The sequence below is a fragment of the Triticum urartu genome, chromosome 7A (genome assembly GCF_056163025.1).
Source record: "Triticum urartu cultivar PI428250 chromosome 7A, HENAU_Tu73, whole genome shotgun sequence".
In the NCBI taxonomy this organism is placed as follows: domain Eukaryota; kingdom Viridiplantae; phylum Streptophyta; class Magnoliopsida; order Poales; family Poaceae; genus Triticum; species Triticum urartu.
The window spans coordinates 326,995,954-327,008,981 of record NC_141879.1 but is presented as its reverse complement, the minus strand read 5'-3'; the positions used below and the strand labels follow the sequence as shown (position 1 = coordinate 327,008,981).

Below are 13,028 nucleotides of genomic sequence, written 5' to 3'. Positions count from 1 at the left end.
TACCGCCCGGAAGGGGACGAGGCCACGGCCACCGCCGGTGGCAACCTCCGGCCGAGTGGCCGCCGACAGCTGCGGCCAGGGGAACGGGCGGTGCAGGGCAGGGCGGCAGGGGAGGCAGCTGGGCGTGCGGACGGCAGGGGTGGCCGCGGCCAGAGGCAGGTGGGCGCGCGACAGAAGCAGCAACACGCATGCGGGAGGGAGGCAAGGCGCGGGCGGCGCACGCACAGGGCGTATCCGGGACGCGGCCCACGAGGCCTCAGCAAGGCAGGGCACGGGCGGACGTGGTCTGCGCGCGGCGAGCGCGAGCGCGCACGCGGAGGAGGAGCGGGGCCGCGGTGAGCGGAGCCACGGCGTGGCGGAGCGCGAGCGCACGGCGGAGGCTGCGGGGAAAAGGGGAAGGAGGGGGCCTCACAAGGGGTTGCAGGGCACCGGGCAGTGGGGCGTGGGGCGGGGGTCGGAGATGAGGAGGCAGGCCGGCGACGACGGGCGAAGACGCAGTGGATGGGCGCCGGCGTCGAGGTGCGTTCGGCCGGCGCGGGATCTGGCCCCTCCCCGATCCAGTCGAGTGGGGGCGCCTGGGAGGAGGCAGGGGGCGGCGTTAGACGTGGTGGAGGTCCGGCGGCGGCGGGCGTCGAGCGACGAGGAGGACGGCGAGGCGGCGAGGCGGGGGCGCTCTGGGTGGCGTCGGCGCGACGATGGCGGGACGGGCGCGGGTGCTCGAGCTCGATCCAGAAGGGGATCGAGGAAAGTGGGGGGGTGCGTGGGGAGTGGGCAGTGGGTTAGGGTTTCGGTCGGGTGGGGGTTAAGGGAGTGTGGGGGGCGGCTGGGCTGTGGGGTGAGCCGGCCCGTTCGGGCGGCTGAGGCCAGCTGGGCCACTTGGCCCAGCAGGGGGGGGTCCTGTTTTCTTTTCCTTTTTTTTGTTTGCTCGTTTTCCTTTTCTTTCTCCTTTTCAATTTCTTTTCTGTTTATTTTTACCTTTGTTTTATAGATTATAAATCTAGCCCCTAAATTAGTACTAATACTTATGACACTGCCATAATTGATTTGGCACCCTAAACAATTAGTTTATATTTGTTTAGTATTTAAAAGACATTTAAATATGAGTTTTACTGTAGTTTTTATTAAACTAGCGCTTTTAACTACTTTATAGAAAAAGATGTTTTCTCCATCATAATTACCTACGCATTATTTGTCACCTCTCGGACATTTTAGATTTAAAGTTTGTAAACTTTGATGTTTGCATTGATTTTAAATTTGAAGTTTGAACTGGGTTTCTAACCGACGTGAGTTTAACAACAGTAGCTGAGGTGACGTGGCATCGTTAACGCAGGACTACTATAGCCTAATTATCCGGGCGTCACAATAGGTGAAGATGAAGTTTGTTCCATGTTTGGAACATGGATATGTTGGGATATCACAATATCTCTTATTTATATTAATGCATCTATATACTTGGTAAAGGGTGGAAGGCTCGGCCTTATGCCTGGTGTTTTGTTCCACTCTTGCCGCCCTAGTTTCCGTCATACCGGTGTTATGTACCTTGATTTTGCGTTCCTTACACGGTTGGGTGTTATGGGGACCCCTTGACAGTTCGCTTTGAATAAAACTCCTCCAGCAAGGCCCAACCTTGGTTTTAACATTTGCCTCACCACCACCTACCCGACCCGAGGGTCATCTTTATTTTAGCCCCCCCGGGCCAGTGCTTGTCTAAGTGTTGGTCCGAATCGAGCCGCCTGCGGGGCCACCTCGGGGAAACTCGAGGTCTGGTTTTACTCGTAGCTTGTCTCATCCGGTGTTGCCCTGAGAACGAGATATGTGCAGCTCCTATCGGGATGTTGGTGCATCGGGAGGTCTTGCTGGTCTTGTTTTACCATTGTCAGAATGTCTTGTAACCGGGATTCCGAGTCTGATCGGGTCTTCTTGGGAGAAGGAATACCCTTCAGTGACCGTGAGAGCTTGTGATGGGCTAAGTTGGGACACCCCTGCAGGGTTTTTAACTTTCGAAAGCCGTGCCCGTGGTTATGGGCAGATGGGAATTTGTTAATGTCCGGTTGTAGAGAACTTGACACTTAACTTAATTAAAATGCATCAACTGTGTGTGTAGCCATGATAGTCTCTTTCCGGCGGAGTCCGGGAAGTGAACATGGTTCTTGTGTTATGCTTGAACGTAAGTAGTTTCAGGATCACTTCTTGATCATTGCTAGCTTCACGACCGCCGCGTTGCTTCTCTTCTCGCTCTCTTTTGCGTATGTTAGCCACCATATATGCTAGTGCTTGCTGCAGCTCCACCTCACTACCATTTCCTACTCATAAGCTTAAATAGTCTTGATCTCGTGGGTGTGAGATTGCTGAGTCCTCGTGGCTCACAGATACTTCCAAACAGTTGCAGGTGCCGATGATACCAGTGCAGGTGATGCAACCAAGCTCAAGTGGGAGCTCGATGAAGATCACATTCGTTGTGTTGTTTCGTTTCTAGTTGATCAGTAGTGGAGCCCAGTTGGGGCGATCGGGGATCTATGCATTTGGGGTTGTCTTTATTTATGTTGGTTCCGTAGTCGGACCTTAATTGTATTCTGGATGATGTAATGCTATATTCATGTATTGTGTGAAGTGGCAATTGTAAGCCAACTCTTTAGCCCTTTCTTATTCACTACATGGGATGTGTAAAGATTACCCCTCTTGCGACATGCCTACTATGCGGTTATGCCTCTAAGTCATGCTCTGACATGTGGGAGATATAGCCGCATCGTGGGTGTTACATCATGCTACGTACCATATCCATAAGAGTGCGCTTGCGACGCTCAACGAAGCCATTTTGCTGAGGTTCACCAGGCATTGAATATTGGGCAACCATTCCATTTTCAGCAAGATATTTCATGAATGGTCCTGGAATTTTCCCATAAGGAGCATGCCTACCATAATATCCCCCCCCCCCCCGCTATCAGACCGTACTACTTTGATATTTAGGTTGAGTTGATTTTCAACCTCGGCTTTATAAATCTTTAATTTGTCCAAAGCTTCGGATCGATCACGTATGGGGTAAATGTAGCCATAGCGAGAGAAATCGTCTGTGAAGGTAATGAAGGAATCAAAACCATCCATAGACTTTACGTTAAGAGGTTTGCATATGTCAGTATGAATAAGTTCAAGGACCGATGTGGCTCTTACTGCTCCTTTCTTAATTTTTTTCACATATTTCCCTTAATACAGTCAATACAATTGCCCGCATTAGAGAAATCTAGCGGATGAAGTATTTCTTCTTTAATCAATTGTTCCATTCTCCCCCAGAAATGTGGGCCAAGCGACGATGCCACAATTTTGAAGAAGGACTGATACTTCTCCCATTCTTTTTATGATTGCGTTCATTCATATTCATCTCGCAGAGATTCACACACATAGGATAACAGGAAAGATTTAACATATAAAGTTTGCCTCGTCGGACGGCAAGACCAACATCCTTATTACAATACTTTAAAAAACATTGTTTCTCCCCGAAGGTACAATGAATTCCAAAATCATCTAAACATGAAACTGAAATCAAATTCCTACTCAAAGTAGGCACATAAAGAATGTCCTTGAGCTGAAGTAGGAAGCCAGCGTGCAACTTCAAGGTGAGGGAGCCCACGGCTTCAACTTCAGCCTCTTTCTCATTCGCGACATTAAGTCTTCTTGTACCCCTTAGGGTGTGGCTTATATGGAATCCCTGCAAAGAATTCGTGACATGAACATTCGCACCTGAGTCAATCCAGCATGTAGATTCAGAATAATCAACATATAGAGATTCATCTACAAGAGTGATCTCATCCTTACCCTTTTTATTCAGCCACTTAAGAAAACCTGGACAGTCCGCCTTGACAAGATTTGGCTGCTTGCAAAAATTGCAAAGTCTTTCTCCAACGGCATTTGTAAGATTAACTGAAGTAGCCGCTGAAGGTGCGGGACGTGAACAACTTGCCTCGTTGCATTGCTTAGGCTTTGGAGGATTCTTTTTGGAATATAGCTTTTTGTTGGGCACATTATTGTTATGAGCATGGTTCTCATGCTTCCTCTTTGTAGAGTTAACATGGAGAGCTTGATCTTTCTACTCACTCTTCATTCTCTCTTCCTCCTGAACGCAATGTGCAATGAGTTCAGATAGTTTCCATTTGGTTTCAAGAGAGTTATAGTTTATCTTGAATGGATTGAATTGTGAGGGTAGTGACCTAACAACTAGGAGCACAAGAAGCTCTTCGTTCAAGTCACACTTCATGGTTTTAAGCTTTGCCGCGGCATTGCTCATACTTAAGATGTGCTCCCTCACATTTTCATGCCCGTCATATTTTGCAAGCAGCTTGTGCAAAAGCTCATCTGCATACACTTTCTCTGAGCCCTTAAATTGTTCTTCCACCGATTTCAAATATTCGGCGGCACTTTCATTGGCAGGAATAGCCCCTTTAATCTCAGTCAAGATGGAGAAGTTCATAATTAGGAGCGCCATTCTATTTGACCTCTCTCACTTCTCAACTTTAGTATCATAGTCTTTCTTAAGCTCAACATACCCAGTGGCACCCTTTGCAGGTTCCACTGGTTTACTTTCCCTCAGTGCAAGGTCAACCTTATGCCATCCGAGGTGCAAAAGCAATGAGTCCTTCCACGATTGGAAGTTATTCCCAGTAAGTGGCTCGATCTCGAGGCCACGAGAACTGGAAGGTATCATGATCTCAAATATCATAAGTAAAGGAAAAGAACATCATAATTAAATTAAATTGCACAAAAATTAACCCATGTTGGTTTGATCTATTTTTATGCAAAAATTAACTCCAAATTATATCACTGTTGGGCAGAAATTAATAAGGAATTAACGAAGTGATTCAAAAATGTAAAACAATGTTGGTCTGTATTAAAAAAATGATCACATTAATCTCATGTGTACTATCAATTTTCCAACATTAATAATTCATCATTCATTGATGTTACCATGAGATGAACATAAATATGCCATAAAATGACACAAACATTAATCCATAAAATTTTTCTAAATAAAATTTCTCGTTGGTTCCATTTCATTCAGAAAACTAAAACATAATTTTCAGCATCATTTTTTCTGGCAATTTTTTATTTATTTCTAACAGTGCAGACCATTTTGAGGATAATCATAATACGTAAAATGCACTGAATAAACAACAACAAAAATGCACAGAAACTTTAATTTTAGCCCAAAACCCCACGGCAGCCCGTTAAGTTTCTAGCCTAGCAGAAAAAAACATTAAATAAAAATCCTTTTCGGCGGGCTAAGGCAACTTGGGCCGAAGCCCAGTCGCAAAAACGACCTGTTAATCGGCCGAAGGCCCGTCTGGAGCAGCGCATCAGGCTTGCCTGTTGGATCGAGCCGACGGCTCGGATCGCTCCTCAGTGGAGGAAAACACTGCCAGGTCAAACCCTAGCTTTATCCCCATTTTGGTCCCGATTCACTCGCTCCCGAGAGAGAGCTCGACTGCGGCGGCGACGGCGAGGCATGCCCGCAGATAATACACGGCGGCGCGGCGGAGCAGCGTGCACAAGGACTTCGTCCCGCGCGCTCCTTCGTTGAGCGTAGCTCCGGTGACGCGGCGACGCAGTTGTGGGGCATTTCGCCGGCGGCTGCCGGCGCAAGCTTTTGGCGGCGGCGACATCCGAGGCGCGGAGGCCAGGCGATGCGCGCGTGCATGAGAATGGCAGCGACGGCTGCTGCTTCATTCCACGAGCCACCGCGAAGGGCGGCGGCGTCCCGGCCATGGCGTGCGCGCACGGCGGTGGCCGTGCGGACCCCGAAGGCCGGCATCATCTTGGTGAGCCCCAAACCTCTTCTTTTGTTGAACTTCATTCATTTTGAGCTCTGATTTGGGATTTGACTTTTCTAGGGTTTCAGTTAGGGGATTTCTAGAGTTGGGTTCAGCTGAATTGGCAAAAGTAGATTCTTTAATCTCGCCAATTCATCTTTCTTGGGAACTAAAACAGTGCTAATTAACAATCTTGATGCGGAAACGTGGCAAATCAAACTAGCAGAACATGATTTATCATAATCATTGGATAATTAGCACTGACCCATAGCCAATTAGACTTTGACCGAAACACATAACCCTAAAGATCAAACATCGACTTCAACAGAGGGCAATCTAACCTTATTCATGAACCATTAGACTTAAACCTTAATCATCAGTACGTAATCAGGATCATCAAACTTAAGCAGATCATCTTAGGGATCTAATCTAGGCTTAACCATGCTTAAGATACCATTATTAGACTTTTAATCCCGTAGTATCTACTTAACAGATCGTAAGCCAGGCGTTAGATCACCTAATAGCACAGATCAGAGAGATGAATTAGGTTTTTACCACCAATGGAAGCAGCCATTGGTGTCGACGATGCGAAGTCCCGTGCCTACTCGATGCAGGCTCGGTGAAGATGCTCGCTGCAGGTAGCGGCCTCCCTCCGGGTGCCACCAGCACTGCCCTGGGACAGGGGCAGAACTTGGAGATAATCTTCCCGTCGTGCAGTGCTCCCCCAGATCGGTTAGGGTTTTGAGATGTGGGGAGCAGGAGTAAACCGTACGAGAACTAGTCTGACGTAGGTGCCGGCTGCTCCCCCATCTTTTATGTGCGCTGGCGACAGGGGACCAAAACCATAGTTGGTTAGAGTACCCCCGATCAGGGCACGTAAGTTGAGATCGAGGAGTACGATCGTTGGTTCATGACCTCCCTGTTTCTCTCTTTAACGGAACTTATTTCTGGTCTTTTATTTTCGTTTTGGCCCATTGGGCCTCTAGATCAATACCAACATAGGTAACATGAAGTCAACGTCTTTGGAAACATTGCCCAGGAAGATCAACCAATCACAATATATCCATTTACCCTGAACCCCATTTATTGCCCATTTTGCTTTCCATCTTGCTTCTTATGTACATATATATAAAATGAACACATTGTGAAATATACATATCTGTCAAATATAGAAGGGAATGACAGACAAACAGTTCAATAATTTCTGATGAATAAGATTAAAAAAATCGTAAGCACATAGTACAACCATTTATCCACTACTCCTCACAACTGAAGAGATGGGAGTATCAACCAAAAAAAAAGTAAAAACTTCCACCTTATGCAAGCATCTGTTAATAGCTACATTGTCAAAAGAAAAACTACATGTTTGCATAAGCAGTGCTAATCTGACATAACATTGATTCTAAGCACATGTACATCTCTTGAGGAAAACTAAAACCCCATGGTGCCATTTAGATACATTAGTGGAAATGTAATATGACAAAAAATAACTTTCAGCTATAAGAAAAAGAAACAGGGTTAGAATTTATTAGGAAGTCACAAGCTCATACAAGTTACAGCTACATCAGAAAATACTGACGTTTCACAATTTAATAGTGCCCCATGGAAGGAAAAGCCGCACACACCTTAGCCTTCCATCTTGAGAGAATAACGAAATAAAAATCAGAAAATTATTAAGGAATGAACATATAAGAAAACTTGAACATTTGTTGCATATACATAACTCCAAATTATGCACTTACAACAAAAAAGTCATTAGTAACAAATAATTGCTCTCTGTTTTTTTTCTTTTGTTCAAGACGATCGCAGATTCGTCTGAAAATTCACCAGCATACTCTCCATTTCCACCTGACCAACAGAGAAGAACATACACAGTAAGATATAGCTGAACTGTACAATATTCAACGACAACACAATACGTGTGACAAATAGAGATACTATCTCATTTTATAAATGTTATATATTGGTAGACAATATTATGGATGCCGAAAGAAAATTCAAACACAGTATCAGTATGTTATTTTTTCTCTTGCATCTCTCTACCAACAAACATGCAAAGCAATACATACATTAAAACTAAACTTATTACCATAAATATGGTCAAATTTCAGGCTCCACCCTTTATAACCTTGGAGGTACACAAATTGCACAAAGCATTCAAAAATATATCATTCAGTTCTGCTTAAACTGAAAAAAAAATGTAAAGCCAAACTCAAAATTTTCAAAGAAAAGAGAAATGACCTCATCTCACAATACTGAAAGCCATTTAAACTGAGCCACCTGTTGCAAGAGTGTGGGGGTGGTTCGATGCTAAGCCACGGTCACCGATGGTGTGGATACAGCCGCTTTTTTCTTCTATGATTCACATAAATATTAGCCGAACAACACAATGAGAAAACAGTCATGGAGGCACAGTGAAGCCAATTTCCATCAAGGCAAGGGGCAAGAACTATTCCTCACATCAGTAGCTTTATTATGGTATATGCATCTACTTTATACACCAGTTTTACCTAAAAAATATATATGCATGTACTTTATATATGAATCTATTCATATATGTCCACCTACACATATTAGAGAGCTGGTTAGGAATAAACTTGTGATTCAACATATTCCTCTTCGTCGTGCGACTGATACTTTGTTCAAATGGTCTGGTTACTTGCAGCTTTGGCGGCCGCTTAGCCGGCCCAGGGAGAGAGACGCCATCACCTCCATCATCACCCAGCTCCGTGCGATGGCCCTCCGATTGACACCGCCGCTTCCCCCACCTCCTCCGGAACCAGATTAGATCGTCATGTCCGTCCACTCCGCCGCCACCGTCTGGGATTGTGTCTTCGTCCTTCTGTGTTGGGCGTGATGTGCCGTGCCCACAACGGAACTTGGATATTGTGTGTGTGTCCGTGCTTGTTGGTGTGGTTCCTGACTTGCGGTGGCGTTGCGTTTGTGTGTGCGCTGTGTTCTGTTGTTACCTTGATACTTTGTGCTTGGTGGGTGCTTTATTTATAAAGCGGGGCGAAAGCCTTTTTCGGTACACATATTATAGAGGTAACGCCCACGTCGTCCTCCCCCTGGGGCGACTCGGGCGGCTAGAAACCTAGCCGCCGCCGCACACTCCCTCCTCCCCTCCCTCCGCCGCTGCCGGAAGACGCCGCCGGGCTAAGCCCGGGGCCCGGCGGCGGTGGCGGGAGATCTCTCTCGCGCGTCTCCGGGGTAGGGAGGACCCCAAGGCGTGTGGTGGCGCGACCGATCTGGGATCTGCGGCGCGGCGGATGGCAGCAGGCGGCGGCAGGCCGGCCCGTCCTCGGACGGCGACGGCTTGGCGCGGCAGAGGCCAGGGCTGCGGGCGCTGCGGATGGCCCTTCGGGCGGCGGCGGCGGCTGCGGTCGACGGCGGCCGGCTTGGCTACGGTGGCGTGCATGCTGCCTTCAGATCGGCGATGGCGGCGTGGAGGGCCTGGTGGTCTCGGCGGCGGCACCTACGATCAGATTTGTTCTGACCAGTGCAGCCGGCGGTGGTGGTCATCTCTTCCGTCAGAGGTGGTCGGCCTGAGGCTGGGTGTTCGGATCTCGGGATCCGTCATCTGGCACCAGCTGCGAGTCGGGGAGACGTAGTTGCCGGTGAAAACCGAGCCGACGGCGGGCGATGGCGGCGTTCCACGTCGTTACCTTGATGAAGGCATCGTCATGTGACTACCGTCGACCCACTTGTATTGCTCTGGGGGAAACTCTAGGATCTGGTGTTCCAGACTGGACGATGGCGGCACTGCGGTGTCGTTTCTCTCTTAGGAGCGTCATTTTGTGGAGCAACGCTGGAAGTAGGGGCAGGAGGTGGAGCGGCTTCGTCTTGCAATAGCTTTGGTGGAGATGTCAAGTCATGCCTGACGGACAGGTGCTACGCTTGGTCATGCCTGGTTGACAGGTGCTACGCACGACAGATCCTCCAAGGGCTTCAAGCTGTGTCGGCTGGTGGTACGTGGCAGCATGGCGCTGAGGTGTATCAGTGGCGACCGCGACGGGTACAGCTGTTTGCGCGCAGGGAGAAGGTGCCGTTGGGCGCCGTGGTGGCGTCGATGATAGCTGGACCGAGCAAGGTTGATGCATCAGTACAGTTCTGAAGATGGAGCGGTGGCAGTTGGCGGCGGCGGCCTCTGAGAGCACGCCGGACCAGTGTGTGCCCCAGACCCGACAAGTGGCTAGGTTGGGGTCTCAGGTCTTAGATGTTAGGCTTGGCTGCGATGTTTGTTTGGTATTAGGCCCAGGCTATCTGCGCCCCTTCATCAACTGGATAGGTGTAGCGACAGTTTGTTGCTTAGACGGCGGCTTTAGTCTTACTGTTGTATGACTTTGTAATGTCTTGTGAGAATAATTAATAAAATAGCCGTATGCATCGCTCAGATGCAGAGGCCGAGGGTCATCCTCCTTTTCTAAAAAAACCTACACATATTATGGCCGTCAAACCCTGTCCTCGCTTTTGACGTTATGCTCTTGCAGTACAAAGAGAAGAGGCAGTTGGTGCAAAAATAAAGGAAAGAAGGGATCTAATTACTGAATTGTAAACACAACAGTAGACCAACAACAGATATTTCTGAAGGCACTAACACTGGAATCCGTCCACTGGAGAAGCCATTGACAGTTGGGCATTATACCAACCCACAAATCAATATGAGGAAGGTGTCCAACAGAATTCTAAACCTAGATTCTTCCTTGTACCAATATGACAAACCAGAATCTAATCTACTAAGAAAACTAAAATTATGAATTGTTGACATTAACTTTAAAGGATATGCCTCCTTCCTGAGTAATGTAACCGGGGAGTCTCCCTGTTGATCATTTTTTTAAGAGGTATACAAATGGTAGAGTATACTACAGGATAAGCATGTAATCTACGATCAAGAAGGTATGATTGTTGTCCAACATAATAACACACATACAGAAGTTGGTCACTTGTTCCTAGATCCCTCAGTGCGGAATATATAATTCTTAGGAAGCTTCATCACAATCAGATTTGTAGTACGAAGAGAAAGAAGATAAATCATGAGATATAAACTTGGTTAGGAGTTCTGTAGGAGCAATATATATTCTAGCCATGATTGGGTTGTTCGTCTAATACACTGCAAATGGATGGATTGCCCACGGAGCCTCACAGATTAGCTATCATAAACTGGAAAAGGTAGAAATACATATCCACAATGAAGTTGATGTTAGGGTGATCTCCACCGTGTGGGCCCGACGGCCCACCGGGCTCTTAGATCCGCGCCCTGATCGCGGGCGCTCAACCCACTATGGGTGACGGGCCCCTGTCACCTGCACTATATAAAGAGGTGGGGGCCGGCGGCTCGCATCACGAGGTTCGTCGCAGCGCCGTACACCCCACCTAATCTCCTACCGATCTAGGGTTAGTGCAGTGCTGATGGCAAGCGCCGCCACCACTTCGCCCACTACTCTCTGCCATCACCGCCGTAGCCATCCACCATGGCCACTTTTGCGGGTTCATCCACCTATGGAGAAGGTAAACCACCGCAAACCACCGATCTAATCTAGCCTAGTGATCCACATCATCTATCAATGGAATCAGACAAGGCTAGGATCTATATTATTTTCGGTACAAAGAAATCACAGAAAAAAGATTCATCCAAGAACCCTAACTCGAACAGAGAAAGAGGGAAAAGAACTCCTCGTCGAAAAAGTTGCGCCGCCGCAAGGACGCGCCGTTCCTCTCGATCTAGACGGGCATCGACAAGCTGAGCCATTCAGACGAAGAACATACCCCCACTAGGGCAAAGGGCACCACCAACGAGCCGTTTGACGGCGGCGCGTTCACCCTAGAGGTGCTCGCGCACGCCGGCAAAGGGGTCAGCGGGGGCGCCGCATCTGGAAACCGCCGTCGCTCGCGCGAAGGGGAGCAGAGGAGTCTCTCTTGCGCTGGGGCACTGGTGGATAGAAAGAAGAGAGGGAAGGGGAACGGCTCGCGCGGCGCAGTGGCACTCGCCGCCGTCCACGGCGGCCGGAGCGGCCCACCAGGGCGCTGCCCTTTTTTCCTCGACAGAGACGGCGCCGACGGGACAGAAGAAGAGAAAGAAGAAGGGAAACAGGAAAGAAAGAGACAGAGAAGGAGCTAGTCACGCTGGTGCTGCTCCTCGCCGTCGTCACCGGCAAGCCGCCGGGCATGGCATCCTCTCCTTGCGCTCGCTGCCGTCGTGCGGGAGAGAAAGATGCGGAGAGCGAGAGAGGCGAGCGACGCGCGAGAGGGGAAATGACTAGGGTTCCCTCTCGCCCCCTCACCGCATCGGCCGTTTTTGCTCGGGCGGATCGCGCGCTGGGCCGTCGGATCTGATCCGACGGTCACGAGTTAAACCCTAGCGGTGCTGGGCTTCTGGGCCAAAGGGGAGGAGGCCGGCGGCCCAGGCCGAGGAGAGGCCGGCTCGCGCGAGCGCGCGGAGCAGCAGGCCTTGGGCTGGGCTGTGCTGAGAGTTTTTTTGTTTGTCTGTCTAGTTTTCTATTTTATTTTCTGTTCAAATTTAATCCAATGAAAATTTGTCTAGAAAATAGAAAAGTGACAGATTTTTTTTGAAAAGTAAAATAAAAGTTTCTGAAAAGAATAAAGTCATGAGTTTTTTATTCGATGTTCTTTTTGTACAATCGTGTATAGTTTGAATCTCTAGTTAATTGGAACCAACGAGATAATTGATTTGAAAATAGAAAAGTAAAGAATTGCTTCTGAACAATGCTATTTTCATGAATTGTATTCATATTTTCCACTGTGAAAGATTAAATTGTTGCTTCTCAATTCAATTTTGAACCAACCGGTTAAAATTGCTTAGAGAGTAAAAGAGTACATAATTGTTTCTGAATAGAATATTAGAAAGTTTCCGCTGCAAAGTAAAAGTTTTATCCTCCAACAAAATTGGAACCAACGGGGAAATTTAATTGGAAGAATTGTTCTTAGCAATGTTTTTCCCTGTGTGTGAAATAAGATGCAGATAGTTTCCGATATGATAAAGGAAATATATTTCTTTTAAAGTTAAAATATGGTATTGTTATTTTCTGACCAACGTTGATGATAACAGTACTATAATTCTATGAGTCTTATGTTCAAAGCTTAAATCTCTGATAAATTTTGTATCAAAGTGATCATTTTTCAGAGAAGAGTTAAAGATGAACAAATGCTCTTGAAGTAGAGAAATGTATATTTCTTGTTTCCGCTGCAATAAAGTTGACGATGATGATTATT

At 47.5% G+C, this 13,028-nt stretch overlaps 1 long non-coding RNA gene across 1 annotated transcript; it reads right to left on the bottom strand.

The window, feature by feature from the left end:
- Nucleotides 1-7,097: 7,097 nt before the first annotated feature.
- Nucleotides 7,098-12,395, bottom strand: LOC125524376 (uncharacterized). The gene is made up of 2 exons (XR_007290717.2): nucleotides 8,040-12,395; nucleotides 7,098-7,646 (listed from the first exon to the last, which is right to left on the bottom strand). It is a non-coding gene; the product is annotated as an uncharacterized LOC125524376 (long non-coding RNA).
- Nucleotides 12,396-13,028: the final 633 nt, after the last annotated feature.